This window comes from Nicotiana tomentosiformis, unplaced genomic scaffold (genome assembly GCF_000390325.3).
Source record: "Nicotiana tomentosiformis unplaced genomic scaffold, ASM39032v3 Un00004, whole genome shotgun sequence".
Lineage (NCBI taxonomy): Eukaryota > Viridiplantae > Streptophyta > Magnoliopsida > Solanales > Solanaceae > Nicotiana > Nicotiana tomentosiformis.
This window is the reverse complement of record NW_027174563.1, coordinates 421,808-448,361: the sequence shown is the minus strand read 5'-3', so window position 1 is coordinate 448,361 and position 26,554 is coordinate 421,808.

The window sequence follows — 26,554 nt, the reverse complement described above, 5'->3', positions numbered from 1 at the left end:
AGAACTAAATGGCCTTGGCTTTCCGCCGGCCAAAATTAGAGTATAGAATGCAATAACAGAGTAAAGCTTTAGATCTGGTGAGGCTATAATGAGTCCGAAAAGTGTGTCCTCTAAAGGGAATGGGGGAAGGGTTTATATAGTGTATAAATCGAACACACAGACATGGAAAAAAAATTATTCAAATGCAAACAAGATAGAAAGAAAATACTTCGGAATCATTAAAAGCGATTTTAGAGCATAAATTAGCGATTCAGTAAATCAACAGGGAAACACACAAATGATACCAAAAATACCAAAATCGTTCAGAGTCATATTTAAGGCAAAGAATAAAGTAAAAAATAGGGAAATATAAGGAAAACGAATAGTCAAACACAGAAAAGGAAACTTATCAAGTAAGAATTGGTAAAAAACAAAGGGGAATTCAAACCCTAGTTGGCAGAAGTCGAAGATTGGACGAAATCTTGGCTAATCGGACCCATATAGCCATGGTTGTGAAGCATATGGATGAGATACTTCTATTGGAAGGCACAATTGGAACATGAAATTAAAGGATGCTACCTCTGCTGCTCAAGCAGCGGCTGCGTTTGGAGAACATGCAAGCCTAGCTGCCAGAGCTGTTGGAGAACTTTCAAGGCAATATTGTGTTGTTAATGGTGGTTCATTCCACTTAGGTTTCAAGGATGAAAGGTTGGAACATGGGCAATCATAACCTGGAGATGGTAATTTAGCGCAGAAGCAGTCATGCGCTAAAAAGAAGATGAGAAAAGAACATGTTTGCAGGATTGACAAAGATTGTTATACACAGGTGCAAAATAGGTTGAAACATGGTTGAATTATGCTAAGTACACAACCTTGTATTATTACCAAGAAAACATGACAGTATTGTGATGAGTTAAATAATCATAGAAAGAGCAGGGCATCATGTTAGCACATGGGTGAGATTACAACCACAAATTAAGACACATATGCAAAACTATTACTACAGAGTGGAAGGTAAAATCATGTCAAGTAGCAGATATAGGCATTCAAGCTTTGTCATAGTGGTCTAATTATCTAAAGATGATCCGGTTATAACAAAGGTTTAGCCTAACATTGCAAAGTAACAATTCAAACATGATGAGACAACTGTTCCAAATCAAAGCAAACACCATAGGGGTATGGGGTCGAGTGATCATGTTGAGTGACACGATAGCAGAGAGGGAGATTATGACTAACAATGAAGGTCTTAACACAGGCTAACATAAATGTGAAGCATCCACTATAGGGATTCAGGAAAAAGTAACTAAACATGTTCATGAGCATTCAAGAGTCAATTCACTCACTGAATAAACCTTAAGAAGGTTTAGATTAATCAGGCTAGGAGTAGATAACTTCAGAACTAGTAGCATAAAGAGCAGTTAAATGCTAAAGAGACTAAAAGCATATAAAGTTGACAGAACGATGCCTGAATATAACTCAGAAGCATATTGAACCATGGATTCAGAAGTAAGAACACATACAAATCAGAGACACGTAAGGATGAAATTGCACAAGTCAAGTGATTTACCAGGCAAGCGAAAATGCATAAAATAACAGAATTCCACAATATTATGAATAGCAAGATCTCAGAACTAAATGGCCTTGGCTTTCCGCCGGCCAAAATTAGAGTATAGAATGCAATAACAGAGTAAAGCTTTAGATCTGGTGAGGCTATAATGAGTCCGAAAAGTGTGTCCTCTAAAGGGAATGGGGGAAGGGTTTATATAGTGTATAAATCGAACACACAGACATGGAAAAAAAATTATTCAAATGCAAACAAGATAGAAAGAAAATACTTCGGAATCATTAAAAGCGATTTTAGAGCATAAATTAGCGATTCAGTAAATCAACAGGGAAACACACAAATGATACCAAAAATACCAAAATCGTTCAGAGTCATATTTAAGGCAAAGAATAAAGTAAAAAATAGGGAAATATAAGGAAAACGAATAGTCAAACACAGAAAAGGAAACTTATCAAGTAAGAATTGGTAAAAAACAAAGGGGAATTCAAACCCTAGTTGGCAGAAGTCGAAGATTGGACGAAATCTTGGCTAATCGGACCCATATAGCCATGGTTGTGAAGCATATGGATGAGATACTTCTATTGGAAGGCACAATTGGAACATGAAATTAAAGGATGCTACCTCTGCTGCTCAAGCAGCGGCTGCGTTTGGAGAACATGCAAGCCTAGCTGCCAGAGCTGTTGGAGAACTTTCAAGGCAATATTGTGTTGTTAATGGTGGTTCATTCCACTTAGGTTTCAAGGATGAAAGGTTGGAACATGGGCAATCATAACCTGGAGATGGTAATTTAGCGCAGAAGCAGTCATGCGCTAAAAAGAAGATGAGAAAAGAACATGTTTGCAGGATTGACAAAGATTGTTATACACAGGTGCAAAATAGGTTGAAACATGGTTGAATTATGCTAAGTACACAACCTTGTATTATTACCAAGAAAACATGACAGTATTGTGATGAGTTAAATAATCATAGAAAGAGCAGGGCATCATGTTAGCACATGGGTGAGATTACAACCACAAATTAAGACACATATGCAAAACTATTACTACAGAGTGGAAGGTAAAATCATGTCAAGTAGCAGATATAGGCATTCAAGCTTTGTCATAGTGGTCTAATTATCTAAAGATGATCCGGTTATAACAAAGGTTTAGCCTAACATTGCAAAGTAACAATTCAAACATGATGAGACAACTGTTCCAAATCAAAGCAAACACCATAGGGGTATGGGGTCGAGTGATCATGTTGAGTGACACGATAGCAGAGAGGGAGATTATGACTAACAATGAAGGTCTTAACACAGGCTAACATAAATGTGAAGCATCCACTATAGGGATTCAGGAAAAAGTAACTAAACATGTTCATGAGCATTCAAGAGTCAATTCACTCACTGAATAAACCTTAAGAAGGTTTAGATTAATCAGGCTAGGAGTAGATAACTTCAGAACTAGTAGCATAAAGAGCAGTTAAATGCTAAAGAGACTAAAAGCATATAATGTTGACAGAACGATGCCTGAATATAACTCAGAAGCATATTGAACCATGGATTCAGAAGTAAGAACACATACAAATCAGAGACACGTAAGGATGAAATTGCACAAGTCAAGTGATTTACCAGGCAAGCGAAAATGCATAAAATAACAGAATTCCACAATATTATGAATAGCAAGATCTCAGAACTAAATGGCCTTGGCTTTCCGCCGGCCAAAATTAGAGTATAGAATGCAATAACAGAGTAAAGCTTTAGATCTGGTGAGGCTATAATGAGTCCGAAAAGTGTGTCCTCTAAAGGGAATGGGGGAAGGGTTTATATATTGTATAAATCGAACACACAGACATGGAAAAAAAATTATTCAAATGCAAACAAGATAGAAAGAAAATACTTCGGAATCATTAAAAGCGATTTTAGAGCATAAATTAGCGATTCAGTAAATCAACAGGGAAACACACAAATGATACCAAAAATACCAAAATCGTTCAGAGTCATATTTAAGGCAAAGAATAAAGTAAAAAATAGGGAAATATAAGGAAAACGAATAGTCAAACACAGAAAAGGAAACTTATCAAGTAAGAATTGGTAAAAAACAAAGGGGAATTCAAACCCTAGTTGGCAGAAGTCGAAGATTGGACGAAATCTTGGCTAATCGGACCCATATAGCCATGGTTGTGAAGCATATGGATGAGATACTTCTATTGGAAGGCACAATTGGAACATGAAATTAAAGGATGCTACCTCTGCTGCTCAAGCAGCGGCTGCGTTTGGAGAACATGCAAGCCTAGCTGCCAGAGCTGTTGGAGAACTTTCAAGGCAATATTGTGTTGTTAATGGTGGTTCATGCCACTTAGGTTTCAAGGATAAAAGGTTGGAACATGGGCAATCGTTTCCTGGAGATGGAAATGGTAATTGTTCTGTTGGCAAGCAGAATTGGAACATGAAACTTAAGGATGCTACCGCTGCTGCTCAGGCAGCAGCTGAGTTTGTAGAACATGCAAGCCTAGCTGCCAGAGCTGTTGTAGAACTTTCAAGGCAATATTGAGTTGATGAAGGTGGTTCATGCCACTTAGGTTTGAAGGATGAAAGGTTGGAACATGGGCAAGCATTTCCTGGAGATGGTAATGTTAATTTTTCTGCTGGCAGGCAGAATTGGAACTTGAAATTTAAGTATGCTACCTCTGCTGCTCAAGTAGTGATTGAGTTTGCAGAACATCCAAGCCTATCTACAAAAGCTGTTGTAGAACTTTCAAGGAAATATTGAGTTGATGGTGGTGGTTCATGCCACTTAGGTTTCAAGAATGAAAGGTTGGAACATGGGCAAGCATTTCCTGGAGATGGTAATGTTAATTTTTCTGTTGGCAAGCAGAATTGGAACATGAAATTTAAGGATGCTACCTCTACTGCTCAAGCAGCGGCTGAGTTTGCAGAACATGCAAGCCTAGCTGCCAGAGCTGTTGTAGAACTTTTAAGGCAATATTGTGTTAATGATGATGGTTCATGCCACTTAGGTTTCAAGGATGAAAGGTTGGAACATGGGCAATCATTTCCTTGAGATGGTAATGGTAATTTTTCTACTGGCAGGTAGTATTGGAACATGAAATTTAAGGATGCTACCTCTGCTGCTCAAGCAGCGGCTGATTTTGGAGAATATGCAAGCCTAGCTGCCAGAGCTATTGGAGAAATTTCAAGGCAATATTGTGTTGATGATAGTGGTTCATGCCACTTAGGTTTCAAGGATGAAAGGTTGGAACATGGGCAATCATTTACTTGAGATGGTAATGGTAATTATTCTGTTGGAAGGCAGAATTGGAATATGAAATTTAAGGATGCTACCTCTGCTGCTCAAGCAGCAGCTGAGTTTGTAGAACATGCAAGCCTAGCTGCCAGAGCTGTTGTAGAACTTTCAAGGCAATATTGTGTTGATGATGGTGGTTCATGCCACTTAGGTTTCAAGGATAAAAGGTTGGAACATGGGCAATCATTTCCTGGAGATGGTAATGGTAATTGTTCTGTTGGCAGGCAGAATTGGAACATGAAATTTAAGGATGCTACCTCTGCTGCTCAAGCAGCAGCTGAGTTTGTAGAACATGCAAGCCTAGCTGCCAGAGTTGTTGTAGAATTTTCAAGGCAATATTGTGTTGATGATGGTGGTTCATGCCACTTAGGTTTCAAGGATGAAAGGTTGGAACATGGGCAATCATATCCTGTAGATGGTAATGGAAATATTTCTATTGGAAGGCTGTTCAAGCAATGGCTGAGTTTGCATAACATGCAAGCCTAGCTGCCAGAGCTGTTGTAGAACTTTCAAGGCATTATTGTGTTGATGATGATGGTTCATGCCACTTGGGTTTCAAGGATAAAAGGTTGGAACATGGGCAATCATTTCCTGGAGATGGTAAATTTTCTATTGGCATGCAGAATTGGAACATGAAATTTAAGGATGATACCTCTGCTGCTCAAGCAGCGGCAGAGTTTGCAGATCATCCAAACCTAGCAGCCAGAGTTGTTGTAGAACTTTCAAGGCAATATTGTGTTGATGATGGTGGTTCATTCCACTTATGTTTCAAGGATGAAAGATTGGAACATCGGCAATCATATTCTGGAGATGGTAATGGTAATATTTCTATTGGCAGGCACAATTGGAACATGAAATTTAAGGATGCTACCTCTGCTGCTCAAGCAGCGGCTGAATTTGGAGAACATGCAAGCCTAGCTGCCAGAGCTGTTGGAGAACTTTCAAGGCAATATTGTGTTGGTGATGGTGGTTCATGCCACTTAGGTTTCAAGGATAAAAGGTTGGAACATGGGCAATCATTTCCTGGAGATGGTAATGGTAATTGTTCAGTTGGCAGGCAGAATTGGAACATGAAATTTAAGGATGCTACCTCTGCTGCTCAAGCAGCAGCTGAGTTTGTAGAACATGCAAGCCTAGCTGCTAGAGCTGTTGTAGAATTTTCAAGGCAATATTGTGTTGATGATGGTGGTTCATGCCACTTAGGTTTCAAGGATAAAAGGTTGGAACATGGGCAATCATTTCCTGGAGATGGTAATGGTAATTGTTCAGTTGGCAGGCAGAATTGGAACATGAAATTTAAGGATGCTACCTCTGCTGCTCAAGCAGCAGCTGAGTTTGTAGAACATGCAAGCCTAGCTGCTAGAGCTGTTGGAGAACTTTCAAGGCAATATTGTGTTGATGATGGTGGTTCATGCCACTTAGGTTTCAAGGATAAAAGGTTGGAACATGAGCAATCATTTCCTGGAGATGGTAATGATAATTTTTCTATTGGCAGGCAGAATTGGAACATGAAATTTAAGGATGCTACCTCTGCTGCTCAAGCAGCGGTTGAGTTTGCAGAACATGCAAGCCTAGCTGCCAGAGCTGTTATAGAACTTTCAAGGCAATATTGTGTCGATGATGGTGGTTCATGCCACTTAGGTTTCAAGGATAAAAGGTTGGAACATGGGCAATCATTTCCTGGAGATGGTAATGGTAATTGTTCTGTTGGCAGGCAGAATTGGAACATGAAATTTAAGGATGCTACCTCTGCTGCTCAAGCAGCAGCTGAGTTTGTAGAACATGCAAGCCTAGCTCCCAGAGCTGTTGTAGAATTTTCAAGGCAATATTGTGTTGATGATGGTAGTTCATGCCACTTAGGTTTTAAGGATGAAAGGTTGGAACATGGGCAATCATATCCTGTAGATGGTAATGGTAATATTTCTATTGGAAGGCTGCTCAAGCAATGGCTGAGTTTGCATAACATGCAAGCCTAGCTGCCAGAGCTGTTGTAGAACTTTCAAGGCAATATTGTGTTGATGATGATGGTTCATACCACTTAGGTTTCAAGGATAAACGGTTGGAACATGGGTAATCCTTTCCTGGAGATGGTAAATTTTCTATTGGCATGCAGAATTGGAACATGAAATTTAAGGATGATACCTCTGCTGCTCAAGCAGCGGCTGAGTTTGCAGATCATCCAAGCCTAGAAGCCAGAGTTGTTGTAGAACTTTCAAGGCAATATTGTGTTGATGATGGTGGTTCATTCCACTTATGTTTCAAGGATGAAAGGTTGGAACATAGGCAATCATATTCTGGAGATGGTAATGGTAATATTTCTATTGGCAGGCACAATTGGAACATGAAATTTAAGGATGCTACCTCTGTTGCTCAAGCAACGGCTGAATTTGGAGAACATGCAAGCCTAGCTGCCAGAGCTGTTGGAGAACTTTCAAGGCAATATTGTGTTGATGATGGTGGTTCATGCCACTTAGGTTTCAAGGATAAAAGGTTGGAACATGAGCAATGATTTCCTGGAGATGGTAATGGTAATTGTTCTGTTGGCAGGCAGAATTGGAACATGAAATTTAAGGATGCTACCTCTGCTGATCAAGCAGCAACTGAGTTTGTAGAACATGCAAGCCTAGCTGCCAGAGCTGTTGTAGAATTGTCAAGGCAATATTTTGTTGATGATGGTGGTTCATGCCACTTAGGTTTCAAGGATGAAAGGTTGGAACATGGGCGATCATAGCCTGGAGATGGTAAATTTTCTATTGGCATGCAGAATTGGAACATGAAATTTAAGGATGATACCTCTGTTGCTCAAGCAGCGACTTAGTTTGCAGATCATCCAAGCCTAGCAGCCAAAGTTATTGTAGAACTTTCAAGGCAATATTGTGTTGATGATGGTGGTTCATTCCACTTATGTTTCAAGGATGAAAGGTTGTAACATCGGCAATCATATTCTGGAGATGGTAATGGTAATATTTCTATTGGCAGGCACAATTGGAACATGAAATTTAAGGATGCTACCTCTGCTGCTCAAGCAGCGGCTGAATTTGGAGAACATGCAAGCCTAGCTGCCAGAGCTGTTGGAGAACTTTCAAGGCAATATTGTGTTGATGATGGTGGTTCATGCCACTTAGGTTTCAAGGATAAAAGGTTGGAACATGGGCAATCATTTCCTGGAGATGGTAATGGTAATTGTTCAGTTGGCAGGCAGAATTGGAACATGAAATTTAAGGATGCTACCTCTGCTGCTCAAGCAGCAGCTGAGTTTGTAGAACATGCAAGCCTAGCTGCTAGAGCTGTTGTAGAATTTTCAAGGCAATATTGTATTGATGATGGTGGTTCATGCCACTTAGGTTTCAAGGATAAAAGGTTGGAACATGGGCAATCATTTCCTGGAGATGGTAATGGTAATTGTTCAGTTGGCAGGCAGAATTGGAACATGAAATTTAAGGATGCTACCTCTGCTGCTCAAGCAGCAGCTGAGTTTGTAGAACATGCAAGCCTAGCTGCTAGAGCTGTTGGAGAACTTTCAAGGCAATATTGTGTTGATGATGGTGGTTCATGCCACTTAGGTTTCAAGGATAAAAGGTTGGAACATGAGCAATCATTTCCTGGAGATGGTAATGATAATTTTTCTATTGGCAGGCAGAATTGGAACATGAAATTTAAGGATGCTACCTCTGCTGCTCAAGCAGCGGTTGAGTTTGCAGAACATGCAAGCCTAGCTGCCAGAGCTGTTATAGAACTTTCAAGGCAATATTGTGTCGATGATGGTGGTTCATGCCACTTAGGTTTCAAGGATAAAAGGTTGGAACATGGGCAATCATTTCCTGGAGATGGTAATGGTAATTGTTCTGTTGGCAGGCAGAATTGGAACATGAAATTTAAGGATGCTACCTCTGCTGCTCAAGCAGCAGCTGAGTTTGTAGAACATGCAAGCCTAGCTCCCAGAGCTGTTGTAGAATTTTCAAGGCAATATTGTGTTGATGATGGTAGTTCATGCCACTTAGGTTTTAAGGATGAAAGGTTGGAACATGGGCAATCATATCCTGTAGATGGTAATGGTAATATTTCTATTGGAAGGCTGCTCAAGCAATGGCTGAGTTTGCATAACATGCAAGCCTAGCTGCCAGAGCCGTTGTAGAACTTTCAAGGCAATATTGTGTTGATGATGATGGTTCATACCACTTAGGTTTCAAGGATAAACGGTTGGAACATGGGTAATCATTTCCTGGAGATGGTAAATTTTCTATTGGCATGCAGAATTGGAACATGAAATTTAAGGATGATACCTCTGCTGCTCAAGCAGCGGCTGAGTTTGCAGATCATCCAAGCCTAGAAGCCAGAGTTGTTGTAGAACTTTCAAGGCAATATTGTGTTGATGATGGTGGTTCATTCCACTTATGTTTCAAGGATGAAAGGTTGGAACATAGGCAATCATATTCTGGAGATGGTAATGGTAATATTTCTATTGGCAGGCACAATTGGAACATGAAATTTAAGGATGCTACCTCTGTTGCTCAAGCAACGGCTGAATTTGGAGAACATGCAAGCCTAGCTGCCAGAGCTGTTGGAGAACTTTCAAGGCAATATTGTGTTGATGATGGTGGTTCATGCCACTTAGGTTTCAAGGATAAAAGGTTGGAACATGAGCAATGATTTCCTGGAGATGGTAATGGTAATTGTTCTGTTGGCAGGCAGAATTGGAACATGAAATTTAAGGATGCTACCTCTGCTGATCAAGCAGCAGCTGAGTTTGTAGAACATGCAAGCCTAGCTGCCAGAGCTGTTGTAGAATTGTCAAGGCAATATTTTGTTGATGATGGTGGTTCATGCCACTTAGGTTTCAAGGATGAAAGGTTGGAACATGGGCGATCATAGCCTGGAGATGGTAAATTTTCTATTGGCATGCAGAATTGGAACATGAAATTTAAGGATGATACCTCTGTTGCTCAAGCAGCGACTTAGTTTGTAGATCATCCAAGCCTAGCAGCCAAAGTTATTGTAGAACTTTCAAGGCAATATTGTGTTGATGATGGTGGTTCATTCCACTTATGTTTCAAGGATGAAAGGTTGGAACATCGGCAATCATATTCTGGAGATGGTAATGGTAATATTTCTATTGGCAGGCACAATTGGAACATGAAATTTAAGGATGCTACCTCTGCTGCTCAAGCAGCGGCTGAATTTGGAGAACATGCAAGCCTAGCTGCCAGAGCTGTTGGAGAACTTTCAAGGCAATATTGTGTTGATGATGGTGGTTCATGCCACTTAGGTTTCAAGGATAAAAGGTTGGAACATGGGCAATCATTTCCTGGAGATGGTAATGGTAATTGTTCAGTTGGCAGGCAGAATTGGAACATGAAATTTAAGGATGCTACCTCTGCTGCTCAAGCAGCAGCTGAGTTTGTAGAACATGCAAGCCTAGCTGCTAGAGCTGTTGTAGAATTTTCAAGGCAATATTGTGTTGATGATGGTGGTTCATGCCACTTAGGTTTCAAGGATAAAAGGTTGGAACATGGGCAATCATTTCCTGGAGATGGTAATGGTAATTGTTCAGTTGGCAGGCAGAATTGGAACATGAAATTTAAGGATGCTACCTCTGCTGCTCAAGCAGCAGCTGAGTTTGTAGAACATGCAAGCCTAGCTGCCAGAGCTGTTGGAGAACTTTCAAGGCAATATTGTGTTGATGATGGTGGTTCATGCCACTTAGGTTTCAAGGATAAAACGTTGGAACATGGGCAATCATTTCCTGGAGATGGTAATGGTAATTGTTCAGTTGGCAGGCAGAATTGGAACATGAAATTTAAGGATGCTACCTCTGCTGCTCAAGCAGCAACTGAGTTTGTAGAACATGCAAGCCTAGCTGCCAGAGCTGTTGTAGAATTTTCAAGGCAATATTGTGTTGATGATGGTGGTTCACGCCACTTAGGTTTCAAGGATGAAAGGTTGGAACATGGGCAATCATATCCTATAGATGGTAATGGAAATATTTCTATTGGAAGGCTGCTCAAGCAATGGCTGAGTTTGCATAACATGCAAGCCTAGCTGCCAGAGCTGTTGTAGAACTTTCAAGGCAATATTGTGTTGATGATGGTGGTTAATGCCACTTAGGTTTCAAGGATGAAAGGTTGGAACATGGGCAATTATTTCCTGGAGATGGTAATGGTAATTTTTCTATTGGCAGGCAGAATTGGAACATGAAATTTAAGGATGCTACCTCTGCTGCTCAAGCATCGGCTGATTTTGTAGAACATGCGAGCCTAGCTGCCAGAGCTGTTGTAGAACTTTCAAGGCAATATTGTGTTGATGATGGTGGTTCATGCCACTTAGGTTTCAAGGATGAAAGGTTGGAACATGGGCAATCATATGCTGGAGATGGTAAATTTTCTATTGGCATGCAGAATTGGAACATGAAATTTAAGGATGCTACCTCTGCTGCTCAAGCAGCAACTGAGTTTGTAGAACATGCAAGACTAGCTGCCAGAGCTGTTGTAGAATTGTCAAGGCAATATTTTGTTGATGATGGTGGTTCATGCCACTTAGGTTTCAAGGATAAAAGGTTGGAACATGAGCAATGATTTCCTGGAGATGGTAATGGTAATTGTTCTGTTGGCAGGCAGAATTGGAACATGAAATTTAAGGATGCTACCTCTGCTGATCAAGCAGCAGCTGAGTTTGTAGAACATGCAAGCCTAGCTGCCAGAGCTGTTGTAGAATTGTCAAGGCAATATTTTGTTGATGATGGTGGTTCATGCCACTTAGGTTTCAAGGATGAAAGGTTGGAACATGGGCGATCATAGCCTGGAGATGGTAAATTTTCTATTGGCATGCAGAATTGGAACATGAAATTTAAGGATGATACCTCTGTTGCTCAAGCAGCGACTTAGTTTGTAGATCATCCAAGCCTAGCAGCCAAAGTTATTGTAGAACTTTCAAGGCAATATTGTGCTGATGATGGTGGTTCATTCCACTTATGTTTCAAGGATGAAAGGTTGGAACATCGGCAATCATATTCTGGAGATGGTAATGGTAATATTTCTATTGGCAGGCACAATTGGAACATGAAATTTAAGGATGCTACCTCTGCTGCTCAAGCAGCGGCTGAATTTGGAGAACATGCAAGCCTAGCTGCCAGAGCTGTTGGAGAACTTTCAAGGCAATATTGTGTTGATGATGGTGGTTCATGCCACTTAGGTTTCAAGGATAAAAGGTTGGAACATGGGCAATCATTTCCTGGAGATGGTAATGGTAATTGTTCAGTTGGCAGGCAGAATTGGAACATGAAATTTAAGGATGCTACCTCTGCTGCTCAAGCAGCAGCTGAGTTTGTAGAACATGCAAGCCTAGCTGCTAGAGCTGTTGTAGAATTTTCAAGGCAATATTGTGTTGATGATGGTGGTTCATGCCACTTAGGTTTCAAGGATAAAAGGTTGGAACAAGGGCAATCATTTCCTGGAGATGGTAATGGTAATTGTTCAGTTGGCAGGCAGAATTGGAACATGAAATTTAAGGATGCTACCTCTGCTGCTCAAGCAGTAGCTGAGTTTGTAGAACATGCAAGCCTAGCTGCCAGAGCTGTTGGAGAACTTTCAAGGCAATATTGTGTTGATGATGGTGGTTCATGCCACTTAGGTTTCAAGGATGAAAGGTTGGAACATGGGGAATCATATCCTGTAGATGGTAATGGAAATTGTTCAGTTGGCAGGCAGAATTGAAACATGAAATTTAAGGATGCTACCTCTGCTGCTCAAGCAGCAGCTGAGTTTGTAGAACATGCAAGCCTAGCTGCCAGAGCTGTTGTAGAATTTTCAAGGGAATATTGTGTTGATGATGGTGGTTCATGCCACTTAGGTTTCAAGGATGAATGGTTGGAACATGGGCAATCATATCCTGTAGATGGTAATGGAAATATTTCTATTGGAAGGCTGCTCAAGCAATGGATGAGTTTGCATAACATGCAAGCCTAGCTGCCAGAGCTGTTGTAGAACTTTCAAGGTAATATTGTGTTGATGATGGTGGTTCATGCCACTTAGGTTTCAAGGATGAAAGGTTGGAACATGGGCGATCATAGCCTGGAGATGGTAAATTTTCTATTGGCATGCAGAATTGGAACATGAAATTTAAGGATGATACCTCTGCTGCTCAAGCAGCGACTTAGTTTGCAGATCATCCAAGCCTAGCAGCCAGAGTTATTGTAGAACTTTCAAGGCAATATTGTGTTGATGATGGTGGTTCATTCCACTTATGTTTCAAGGATGAAAGGTTGGAACATCGGCAATCATATTCTGGAGATGGTAATGGTAATATTTCTATTGGCAGGCACAATTGGAACATGAAATTTAAGGATGCTACCTCTGCTGCTCAAGCAGTGGCTGAATTTGGAGAACATGCAAGCCTAGCTGCCAGAGCTGTTGGAGAACTTTCAAGGCAATATTGTGTTGATGATGGTGGTTCATGCCACTTAGGTTTCAAGGATGAAAGGTTGGAACATGGGCAATCATATCCTGTAGATGGTAATGGAAATATTTCTATTGGAAGGCTGCTCAAGCAATGGATGAGTTTGCATAACATGCAAGCCTAGCTGCCAGAGCTGTTGTAGAACTTTCAAGGTAATATTGTGTTGATGATGGTGGTTCATGCCACTTAGGTTTCAAGGATGAAAGGTTGGAACATGGGCGATCATAGACTGGAGATGGTAAATTTTCTATTGGCATGCAGAATTGGAACATGAAATTTAAGGAAGCTACCTCTGCTGCTCAAGCAGCAACTGAGTTTGTAGAACATGCAAGCCTAGCTGCCAGAGCTATTGTAGAATTTTCAAGGCAATATTGTGTTGATGATGGTGGTTCATGCCACTTAGGTTTCAAGGATGAAAGGTTGGAACATGGGGAATCATATCCTGTAGATGGTAATGGAAATTGTTCAGTTGGCAGGCAGAATTGAAACATGAAATTTAAGGATGCTACCTCTGCTGCTCAAGCAGCAGCTGAGTTTGTAGAACATGCAAGCCTAGCTGCCAGAGCTGTTGTAGAATTTTCAAGGCAATATTGTGTTGATGATGGTGGTTCATGCCACTTAGGTTTCAAGGATGAATGGTTGGAACATGGGCAATCATATCCTGTAGATGGTAATGGAAATATTTCTATTGGAAGGCTGCTCAAGCAATGGATGAGTTTGCATAACATGCAAGCCTAGCTGCCAGAGCTGTTGTAGAACTTTCAAGGTAATATTGTGTTGATGATGGTGGTTCATGCCACTTAGGTTTCAAGGATGAAAGGTTGGAACATGGGCGATCATAGCCTGGAGATGGTAAATTTTCTATTGGCATGCAGAATTGGAACATGAAATTTAAGGATGATACCTCTGCTGCTCAAGCAGCGACTTAGTTTGCAGATCATCCAAGCCTAGCAGCCAGAGTTATTGTAGAACTTTCAAGGCAATATTGTGTTGATGATGGTGGTTCATTCCACTTATGTTTCAAGGATGAAAGGTTGGAACATTGGCAATCATATTCTGGAGATGGTAATGGTAATATTTCTATTGGCAGGCACAATTGGAACATGAAATTTAAGGATGCTACCTCTGCTGCTCAAGCAGTGGCTGAATTTGGAGAACATGCAAGCCTAGCTGCCAGAGCTGTTGGAGAACTTTCAAGGCAATATTGTGTTGATGATGGTGGTTCATGCCACTTAGGTTTCAAGGATGAAAGGTTGGAACATGGGCAATCATATCCTGTAGATGGTAATGGAAATATTTCTATTGGAAGGCTGCTCAAGCAATGGCTGAATTTGCATAACATGCAAGCCTAGCTGCCAGAGCTGTTGTAGAACTTTCAAGGCAATATTGTGTTGATGATGATGGTTCATGCCACTTAGGTTTCAAGGATAAACGGTTGGAACATGGGAAATCATTTCCTGGAGATGGTAAATTTTCTATTGGCATGCAGAATTGGAAAATGAAATTTAAGGATGATACCTCTGCTGCTCAAGCAGCGGCTGAGTTTGCAGATCATCCAAGCCTAGCAGCCAGAGATATTGTAGAACTTTCAAGGCAATATTGTGTTGATGATGGTTGTTCATTCCACTTATGTTTCAAGGATGAAAGGTTGGAACATCGGCAATCATATTCTGGAGATGGTAATGGTAATATTTCTATTGGCAGGCACAATTGGAACATGAAATTTAAGGATGCTACCTCTGCTGCTCAAGCAGCGGCTGAATTTGGAGAACATGCAAGCCTAGCTGCCAGAGCTGTTGGAGAAGTTTCAAGGCAATATTGTGTTGATGATGGTGGTTCATGCCACTTAGGTTTCAAGGATAAAAGGTTGGAACATGAGCAATCATTTCCTGGAGATGGTAATGATAATTTTTCTATTGGCAGGCATAATTGGAACATGAAATTTAAGGATGCTACCTCTGCTGCTCAAGCAACGGCTGATTTTGGAGAATATGCTAGCCTAGTTGCCAGAGCTGTTGTAGAACTTTCAAGGCAATATTGTGTTGATGATGGTGGTTCATGCCACTTAGGTTTCAAGGATAAAAGGTTGGAACATGGGCAATCATTTCCTGGAGATGGTAATGGTAATTGTTCTATTGGCAGGCAGAATTGGAACATGAAATTTAAGGATGCTACCTCTGCTGCTCAAGCAGCGGTTGAGTTTGCAGAACATGCAAGCCTAGCTGCCAGAGCTGTTATAGAACTTTCAAGGCAATATTGTGTCGATGATGGTGGTTCATGCCACTTAGGTTTCAAGGATAAAAGGTTGGAACATGGGCAATCATTTCCTGGAGATGGTAATGGTAATTGTTCTGTTGGCAGGCAGAATTGGAACATGAAATTTAAGGATGCTACCTCTGCTGCTCAAGCAGCAGCTGAGTTTGTAGAACATGCAAGCCTAGCTCCCAGAGCTGTTGTAGAATTTTCAAGGCAATATTGTGTTGATGATGGTAGTTCATGCCACTTAGGTTTTAAGGATGAAAGGTTGGAACATGGGCAATCATATCCTGTAGATGGTAATGGTAATATTTCTATTGGAAGGTTGCTCAAGCAATGGCTGAGTTTGCATAACATGCAAGCCTAGCTGCCAGAGCTGTTGTAGAACTTTCAAGGCAATATTGTGTTGATGATGATGGTTCATACCACTTAGGTTTCAAGGATAAACGGTTGGAACATGGGTAATCATTTCCTGGAGATGGTAAATTTTCTATTGGCATGCAGAATTGGAACATGAAATTTAAGGATGATACCTCTGCTGCTCAAGCAGCGGCTGAGTTTGCAGATCATCCAAGCCTAGAAGCCAGAGTTGTTGTAGAACTTTCAAGGCAATATTGTGTTGATGATGGTGGTTCATTCCACTTATGTTTCAAGGATGAAAGGTTGGAACATAGGCAATCATATTCTGGAGATGGTAATGGTAATATTTCTATTGGCAGGCACAATTGGAACATGAAATTTAAGGATGCTACCTCTGTTGCTCAAGCAACGGCTGAATTTGGAGAACATGCAAGCCTAGCTGCCAGAGCTGTTGGAGAACTTTCAAGGCAATATTGTGTTGATGATGGTGATTCATGCCACTTAGGTTTCAAGGATAAAAGGTTGGAACATGAGCAATGATTTCCTGGAGATGGTAATGGTAATTGTTCTGTTGGCAGGCAGAATTGGAACATGAAATTTAAGGATGCTACCTCTGCTGATCAAGCAGCAGCTGAGTTTGTAGAACATGCAAGCCTAGCTGCCAGAGCTGTTGTAGAATTGTCAAGGCAATATTTTGTTGATGATGGTGGTTCATGCCACTTAGGTTTCAAGGATGAAAGTTTGGAACATGGGCGATCATAGCCTGGAGATGGTAAATTTTCTATTGGCATGCAGAATTGGAACATGAAATTTAAGGATGATACCTCTGCTGCTCAAGCAGCGACTTAGTTTGCAGATCATCCAAGCCTAGCAGCCAAAGTTATTGTAGAACTTTCAAGGCAATATTGTGTTGATGATGGTGGTTCATTCCACTTATGTTTCAAGGATGAAAGGTTGGAACATCGGCAATCATATTCTGGAGATGGTAATGGTAATATTTCTATTGGCAGGCACAATTGGAACATGAAATTTAAGGATGCTACCTCTGCTGCTCAAGCAGCGGCTGAATTTGGAGAACATGCAAGCCTAGCTGCCAGAGCTGTTGGAGAACTTTCAAGGCAATATTGTGTTGATGATGGTGGTTCATGCCACTTAGGTTTCAAGGATAAAAGGTTGGAACATGGGCAATCATTTCCTGGAGATGGTAATGGTAATTGTTCAGTTGGCAGGCAGAATTGGAACATGAAATTTAAGGATGCTACCTCTACTGCTCAAGCAGCAGCTGAGTTTGTAGAACATGCAAGCCTAGCTGCCAGAGCTGTTGGAGAACTTTCAAGGCAATATTGTGTTGATGATGGTGGTTCATGCCACTTAGGTTTCAAGGATAAAACGTTGGAACATGGGCAATCATTTCCTGGAGATGGTAATGGTAATTGTTCAGTTGGCAGGCAGAATTGGAACATGAAATTTAAGGATGCTACCTCTGCTGCTCAAGCAGCAACTGAGTTTGTAGAACATGCAAGCCTAGCTGCCAGAGCTGTTGTAGAATTTTCAAGGCAATATTGTGTTGATGATGGTGGTTCACGCCACTTAGGTTTCAAGGATGAAAGGTTGGAACATGGGCAATCATATCCTGTAGATGGTAATGGAAATATTTCTATTGGAAGGCTGCTCAAGCAATGGCTGAGTTTGCATAACATGCAAGCCTAGCTGCCAGAGCTGTTGTAGAACTTTCAAGGCATTATTGTGTTGATGATGATGGTTCATGCCACTTAGGTTTCAAGGATAAACGGTTGGAACATGGGCAATCATTTCCTGGAGATGGTAAATTTTTTATTGGCATGCAGAATTGGAACATGAAATTTAAGGATGATACCTCTGCTGCTCAAGCAGCGGCAGAGTTTGCAGATCATCCAAGCCTAGCAGCCAGAGTTGTTGTAGAACTTTCAAGGCAATATTGTGTTGATGATGGTGGTTCATTCCACTTATGTTTCAAGGATGAAAGGTTGGAACATCGGCAATCATATTCTGGAGATGGTAATGATAATATTTCTATTGGCAGGCACAATTGGAACATGAAATTTAAGGATGCTACCTCTGCTGCTCAAGCAACGGCTGAATTTTTTGAACATGCAAGCCTAGCTGCCAGAGCTGTTGGAGAACTTTCAAGGCAATATTGTGTTGATGATGGTGGTTCATGCCACTTAGGTTTCAAGGATAAAAGGTTGGAACATGAGCAATCATTTCCTGGAGATGGTAATGATAATTTTTCTATTGGCAGGCAGAATTGGAACATGAAATTTAAGGATGCTACCTCTGCTGCTCAAGCAGCGGTTGAGTTTGCAGAACATGCAAGCCTAGCTGCCAGAGCTGTTATAGAACTTTCAAGGCAATATTGTGTCGATGATGGTGGTTCATGCCACTTAGGTTTCAAGGATAAAAGGTTGGAACATGGGCAATCATTTCCTGGAGATGGTAATGGTAATTGTTCTGTTGGCAGGCAGAATTGGAACATGAAATTTAAGGATGCTACCTCTGCTGCTCAAGCAGCAGCTGAGTTTGTAGAACATGCAAGCCTAGCTCCCAGAGCTGTTGTAGAATTTTCAAGGCAATATTGTGTTGATGATGGTAGTTCATGCCACTTAGGTTTTAAGGATGAAAGGTTGGAACATGGGCAATCATATCCTGTAGATGGTAATGGTAATATTTCTATTGGAAGGCTGCTCAAGCAATGGCTGAGTTTGCATAACATGCAAGCCTAGCTGCTAGAGCTGTTGTAGAACTTTCAAGGCAATATTGTGTTGATGATGATGGTTCATACCACTTAGGTTTCAAGTATAAACGGTTGGAACATGGGTAATCATTTCCTGGAGATGGTAAATTTTCTATTGGCATGCAGAATTGGAACATGAAATTTAAGGATGATACCTCTGCTGCTCAAGCAGCGGCTGAGTTTGCAGATCATCCAAGCCTAGAAGCCAGAGTTGTTGTAGAACTTTCAAGGCAATATTGTGTTGATGATGGTGGTTCATTCCACTTATGTTTCAAGGATGAAAGGTTGGAACATAGGCAATCATATTCTGGAGATGGTAATGGTAATATTTCTATTGGCAGGCACAATTGGAACATGAAATTTAAGGATGCTACCTCTGTTGCTCAAGCAACGGCTGAATTTGGAGAACATGCAAGCCTAGCTGCCAGAGCTGTTGGAGAACTTTCAAGGCAATATTGTGTTGATGATGGTGGTTCATGCCACTTAGGTTTCAAGGATAAAAGGTTGGAACATGAGCAATGATTTCCTGGAGATGGTAATGGTAATTGTTCTGTTGGCAGGCAGAATTGGAACATGAAATTTAAGGATGCTACCTCTGCTGATCAAGCAGCAGCTGAGTTTGTAGAACATGCAAGCCTAGCTGCCAGAGCTGTTGTAGAATTGTCAAGGCAATATTTTGTTGATGATGGTAGTTCATGCCACTTAGGTTTCAAGGATGAAAGGTTGGAACATGGGCGATCATAGCCTGGAGATGGTAAATTTTCTATTGGCATGCAGAATTGGAACATGAAATTTAAGGATGATACCTCTGCTGCTCAAGCAGCGACTTAGTTTGCAGATCATCCAAGCCTAGCAGCCAAAGTTATTGTAGAACTTTCAAGGCAATATTGTGTTGATGATGGTGGTTCATTCCACTTATGTTTCAAGGATGAAAGGTTGGAACATCGGCAATCATATTCTGGAGATGGTAATGGTAATATTTCTATTGGCAGGCACAATTGGAACATGATATTTAAGGATGCTACCTCTGCTGCTCAAGCAGCGGCTGAATTTGGAGAACATGCAAGCCTAGCTGCCAGAGCTGTTGGAGAACTTTCAAGGCAATATTGTGTTGATGATGGTGGTTCATGCCACTTAGGTTTCAAGGATAAAAGGTTGGAACATGGGCAATCATTTCCTGGAGATGGTAATGGTAATTGTTCAGTTGGCAGGCAGAATTGGAACATGAAATTTAAGGATGCTACCTCTGCTGCTCAAGCAGCAGCTGAGTTTGTAGAACATGCAAGCCTAGCTGCTAGAGCTGTTGTAGAATTTTCAAGGCAATATTGTGTTGATGATGGTGGTTCATGCCACTTAGGTTTCAAGGATAAAAGGTAGGAACATGGGCAATCATTTCCTGGAGATGGTAATGGTAATTGTTCAGTTGGCAGGCAGAATTGAAACATGAAATTTAAGGATGCTACCTCTGCTGCTCAAGCAGCGGCTGAGTTTGTAGAACATGCAAGCCTAGCTGCCAGAGCTGTTGTAGAATTTTCAAGGCAATATTGTGTTGATGATGGTGGTTCATGCCACTTAGGTTTCAAGGATGAAAGGTTGGAACATGGGCAATCATATCCTGTAGATGGTAATGGAAATATTTCTATTGGAAGGTTGCTCAAGCAATGGCTGAATTTGCATAACATGCAAGCCTAGCTGCCAGAGCTGTTGTAGAACTTTCAAGGCAATATTGTGTTGATGATGATGGTTCATGCCACTTAGGTTTCAAGGATAAACGGTTGGAACATGGGAAATCATTTCCTGGAGATGGTAAATTTTCTATTGGCATGCAGAATTGGAAAATGAAATTTAAGGATGATACCTCTGCTGCTCAAGCAGCGGCTGAGTTTGCAGATCATCCAAGCCTAGCAGCCAGAGATGTTGTAGAACTTTCAAGGCAATATTGTGTTGATGATGGTTGTTTATTCCACTTATGTTTCAAGGATGAAAGGTTGGAACATCGGCAATCATATTCTGGAGATGGTAATGGTAATATTTCTATTGGCAGGCACAATTGGAACATGAAATTTAAAGATGCTACCTCTGCTGCTCAAGCAGCGGCTGAATTTGGAGAACATGCAAGCCTAGCTGCCAGAGCTGTTGGAGAACTTTCAAGGCAATATTGTGTTGATGATGGTGGTTCATGCCACTTAGGTTTCAAGGATAAAAGGTTGGAACATGAGCAATCATTTCCTGGAGATGGTAATGGTAATTTTACTATTGGCAGGCAGAATTGGAACATGAAATTTAAGGATACTACCTCTGCTGCTAAAGCAGCGTCTCAGTTTGCAGAACATGCAAGCCTAGCTTCCAGAGCTGTTATAGAACTTTCAAGGCAATATTGTGTCGATGATGGTGGTTCATGCCACTTAGGTTTCAAGGATGAAAGGTTGGAACATGGGCAATCATATCTTGGAGATGGTAAATTTTCTATTGGCATGCAGTATTGGAACATTAAATTTAAGGATGATACCTCTGCTGGTCAAGCAACGGCTGAGTTTGCAGATCATCCAAGCCTAGCAGCCAGAGTTGTTGTAGAACTTTCAAGGCAATATTGTGTTGATGATGGTGGTTCATTCCACTTATGTTTCAAGGATGAAAGGTTGGAACATCGGCAATCATCTTCTGGAGATGGTAATGGTAATATTTCTATTGGCAGGCACAATTGGAACATGAAATTTAAGGATGCTACCTCTGCTGCTCAAGCAGCGGCTGAATTTGGAGAACATGCAAGCCTAGCTGCCAGAGCTGTTGAAGAACTTTCAAGGCAATATTGTATTGATGATGGTGGTTCATGCCACTTAGGTTTCAAGGATAAAAGGTTGGAACATGGGCAATCATTTCCTGGAGATGGTAATGGTAATATTTCTATTGGCAGGCACAATTGGAACATGAAATTTAAGGATGCTACCTCTGCTGCTCAAGCAGCGGCTGAATTTGGAGAACATGCAAGCCTAGCTGCCAGAGCTGTTGGAGAACTTTCAAGGCAATATTTTATTGATGATGGTGGTTCATGCCACTTAGGTTTCAAGGATAAAAGGTTGGAACATGGGCAATCATTTCCTGGAGATGGTAATGGTAATTGTTCAGTTGGCAGGCAGAATTGAAACATGAAATTTAAGGATGCTACCTCTGCTGCTCAAGCAGCGGCTGAGTTTGTAGAACATGCAAGCCTAGCTGCCAGAGCTGTTGTAGAATTTTCAAGGCAATATTGTGTTGATGATGGTGGTTCATGCCACTTAGGTTTCAAGGATGAATGGTTGGAACATGGGCAATCATATCCTGTAGATGGTAATGGAAATATTTCTATTGGAAGGCTGCTCAAGCAATGGATGAGTTTGCATAACATGCAAGCCTAGCTGCCAGAGCTGTTGTAGAACTTTCAAGGCAATATTGTGTTGATGATGGAGGTTCATTCCACTTATGTTTCAAGGATGAAAGGTTGGAACATCGGCAATCATATCCTGGAGATGGTAATGGTAATATTTCTATTGGCAGGCACAATTGGAACATGAAATTTAAGGATGCTACCTCTGCTGCTCAAGCAGCGGCTGAATTTGGAGAACATGCAAGCCTAGCTGCCAGCGCTGTTGGAGAACTTTCAAGGCAATATTGTGTTGATGATGGTGGTTCATGCCACTTAGGTTTCAAGGATAAAAGGTTGGAACATGAGCAATCATTTCCTGGAGATGGTAATGGTAATTTTACTAATGGCAGGCAGAATTGGAACATGAAATTTAAGGATACTACCTCGGCTGCTAAAGCAGCGGCTGAGTTTGCAGAACATGCAAGCCTAGCAGCCAGAGCTGTTATAGAACTTTCAAGGCAATATTGTGTCGATGATGGTGGTTCATGCCACTTAGGTTTCAAGGATGAAAGGTTGGAACATGGGCAATCATATCCTGGAGATGGTAAATTTTCTATTGGCATGCAGAATTGGAACATTAAATTTAAGGATGATACCTCTGCTGCTCAAGCAGCGGCTGAGTTTGCAGATCATCCAAGCCTAGCAGCCAGAGTTGTTGTAGAACTTTCAAGGCAATATTGTGTTGATGATGGTGGTTCATTCCACTTATGTTTCAAGGATGAAAGGTTGGAACATCGGCAATCATCTTCTGGAGATGGTAATGGTAATATTTCTATTGGCAGGCACAATTGGAACATGAAATTTAAGGATGCTACCTCTGCTGCTCAAGCAGTGGCTGAATTTGGAGAACATGCAAGCCTAGCTGCCAGAGCTGTTGGAGAACTTTCAAGGCAATATTGTATTGATGATGGTGGTTCATGCCACTTAGGTTTCCAGGATAAAAGGTTGGAACATGGGCAATCATTTCCTGGAGATGGTAATGGTAATTGTTCAGTTGGCAGGCAGAATTGGAACATGAAATTTAAGGATGCTACCTCTACTGCTCAAGCAGCAGCTGAGTTTGTAGAACATGCAAGCCTAGCTCCCAGAGCTGTTGTAGAATTTTCAAGGCAATATTGTGTTGATGATGGTAGTTCATGCCACTTAGGTTTTAAGGATGAAAGGTTGGAACATGGGCAATCATATCCTGTAGATGGTAATGGTAATATTTCTATTGGAAGGCTGCTCAAGCAATGGCTGAGTTTGCATAACATGCAAGCCTAGCTGCTAGAGCTGTTGTAGAACTTTCAAGGCAATATTGTGTTGATGATGATGGTTCATACCACTTAGGTTTCAAGTATAAACGGTTGGAACATGGGTAATCATTTCCTGGAGATGGTAAATTTTCTATTGGCATGCAGAATTGGAACATGAAATTTAAGGATGATACCTCTGCTGCTCAAGCAGCGGCTGAGTTTGCAGATCATCCAAGCCTAGAAGCCAGAGTTGTTGTAGAACTTTCAAGGCAATATTGTGTTGATGATGGTGGTTCATTCCACTTATGTTTCAAGGATGAAAGGTTGGAACATAGGCAATCATATTCTGGAGATGGTAATGGTAATATTTCTATTGGCAGGCACAATTGGAACATGAAATTTAAGGATGCTACCTCTGTTGCTCAAGCAACGGCTGAATTTGGAGAACATGCAAGCCTAGCTGCCAGAGCTGTTGGAGAACTTTCAAGGCAATATTGTGTTGATGATGGTGGTTCATGCCACTTAGGTTTCAAGGATAAAAGGTTGGAACATGAGCAATGATTTCCTGGAGATGGTAATGGTAATTGTTCTGTTGGCAGGCAGAATTGGAACATGAAATTTAAGGATGCTACCTCTGCTGATCAAGCAGCAGCTGAGTTTGTAGAACATGCAAGCCTAGCTGCCAGAGCTGTTGTAGAATTGTCAAGGCAATATTTTGTTGATGATGGTGGTTCGTGCCACTTAGGTTTCAAGGATGAAAGGTTGGAACATGGGCGATCATAGCCTGGAGATGGTAAATTTTCTATTGGCATGCAGAATTGGAACATGAAATTTAAGGATGATACCTCTGCTGCTCAAGCAGCGACTTAGTTTGCAGATCATCCAAGCCTAGCAGCCAAAGTTATTGTAGAACTTTCAAGGCAATATTGTGTTGATGATGGTGGTTCATTCCACTTATGTTTCAAGGATGAAAGGTTGGAACATCGGCAATCATATTCTGGAGATGGTAATGGTAATATTTCTATTGGCAGGCACAATTGGAACATGATATTTAAGGATGCTACCTCTGCTGCTCAAGCAGCGGCTGAATTTGGAGAACATGCAAGCCTAGCTGCCAGAGCTGTTGGAGAACTTTCAAGGCAATATTGTGTTGATGATGGTGGTTCATGCCACTTAGGTTTCAAGGATAAAAGGTTGGAACATGGGCAATCATTTCCTGGAGATGGTAATGGTAATTGTTCAGTTGGCAGGCAGAATTGGAACATGAAATTTAAGGATGCTACCTCTGCTGCTCAAGCAGCAGCTGAGTTTGTAGAACATGCAAGCCTAGCTGCTAGAGCTGTTGTAGAATTTTCAAGGCAATATTGTGTTGATGATGGTGGTTCATGCCACTTAGGTTTCAAGGATAAAAGGTAGGAACATGGGCAATCATTTCCTGGAGATGGTAATGGTAATTGTTCAGTTGGCAGGCAGAATTGAAACATGAAATTTAAGGATGCTACCTCTGCTGCTCAAGCAGCGGCTGAGTTTGTAGAACATGCAAGCCTAGCTGCCAGAGCTGTTGTAGAATTTTCAAGGCAATATTGTGTTGATGATGGTGGTTCATGCCACTTAGGTTTCAAGGATGAAAGGTTGGAACATGGGCAATCATATCCTGTAGATGGTAATGGAAATATTTCTATTGGAAGGTTGCTCAAGCAATGGCTGAATTTGCATAACATGCAAGCCTAGCTGCCAGAGCTGTTGTAGAACTTTCAAGGCAATATTGTGTTGATGATGATGGTTCATGCCACTTAGGTTTCAAGGATAAACGGTTGGAACATGGGAAATCATTTCCTGGAGATGGTAAATTTTCTATTGGCATGCAGAATTGGAAAATGAAATTTAAGGATGATACCTCTGCTGCTCAAGCAGCGGCTGAGTTTGCAGATCATCCAAGCCTAGCAGCCAGAGATGTTGTAGAACTTTCAAGGCAATATTGTGTTGATGATGGTTGTTTATTCCACTTATGTTTCAAGGATGAAAGGTTGGAACATCGGCAATCATATTCTGGAGATGGTAATGGTAATATTTCTATTGGCAGGCACAATTGGAACATGAAATTTAAAGATGCTACCTCTGCTGCTCAAGCAGCGGCTGAATTTGGAGAACATGCAAGCCTAGCTGCCAGAGCTGTTGGAGAACTTTCAAGGCAATATTGTGTTGATGATGGTGGTTCATGCCACTTAGGTTTCAAGGATAAAAGGTTGGAACATGAGCAATCATTTCCTGGAGATGGTAATGGTAATTTTACTATTGGCAGGCAGAATTGGAACATGAAATTTAAGGATACTACCTCTGCTGCTAAAGCAGCGGCTGAGTTTGCAGAACATGCAAGCCTAGCTTCCAGAGCTGTTATAGAACTTTCAAGGCAATATTGTGTCGATGATGGTGGTTCATGCCACTTAGGTTTCAAGGATGAAAGGTTGGAACATGGGCAATCATATCTTGGAGATGGTAAATTTTCTATTGGCATGCAGTATTGGAACATTAAATTTAAGGATGATACCTCTGCTGGTCAAGCAACGGCTGAGTTTGCAGATCATCCAAGCCTAGCAGCCAGAGTTGTTGTAGAACTTTCAAGGCAATATTGTGTTGATGATGGTGGTTCATTCCACTTATGTTTCAAGGATGAAAGGTTGGAACATCGGCAATCATCTTCTGGAGATGGTAATGGTAATATTTCTATTGGCAGGCACAATTGGAACATGAAATTTAAGGATGCTACCTCTGCTGCTCAAGCAGCGGCTGAATTTGGAGAACATGCAAGCCTAGCTGCCAGAGCTGTTGAAGAACTTTCAAGGCAATATTGTATTGATGATGGTGGTTCATGCCACTTAGGTTTCAAGGATAAAAGGTTGGAACATGGGCAATCATTTCCTGGAGATGGTAATGGTAATATTTCTATTGGCAGGCACAATTGGAACATGAAATTTAAGGATGCTACCTCTGCTGCTCAAGCAGCGGCTGAATTTGGAGAACATGCAAGCCTAGCTGCCAGAGCTGTTGGAGAACTTTCAAGGCAATATTGTATTGATGATGGTGGTTCATGCCACTTAGGTTTCAAGGATAAAAGGTTGGAACATGGGCAATCATTTCCTGGAGATGGTAATGGTAATTGTTCAGTTGGCAGGCAGAATTGAAACATGAAATTTAAGGATGCTACCTCTGCTGCTCAAGCAGCGGCTGAGTTTGTAGAACATGCAAGCC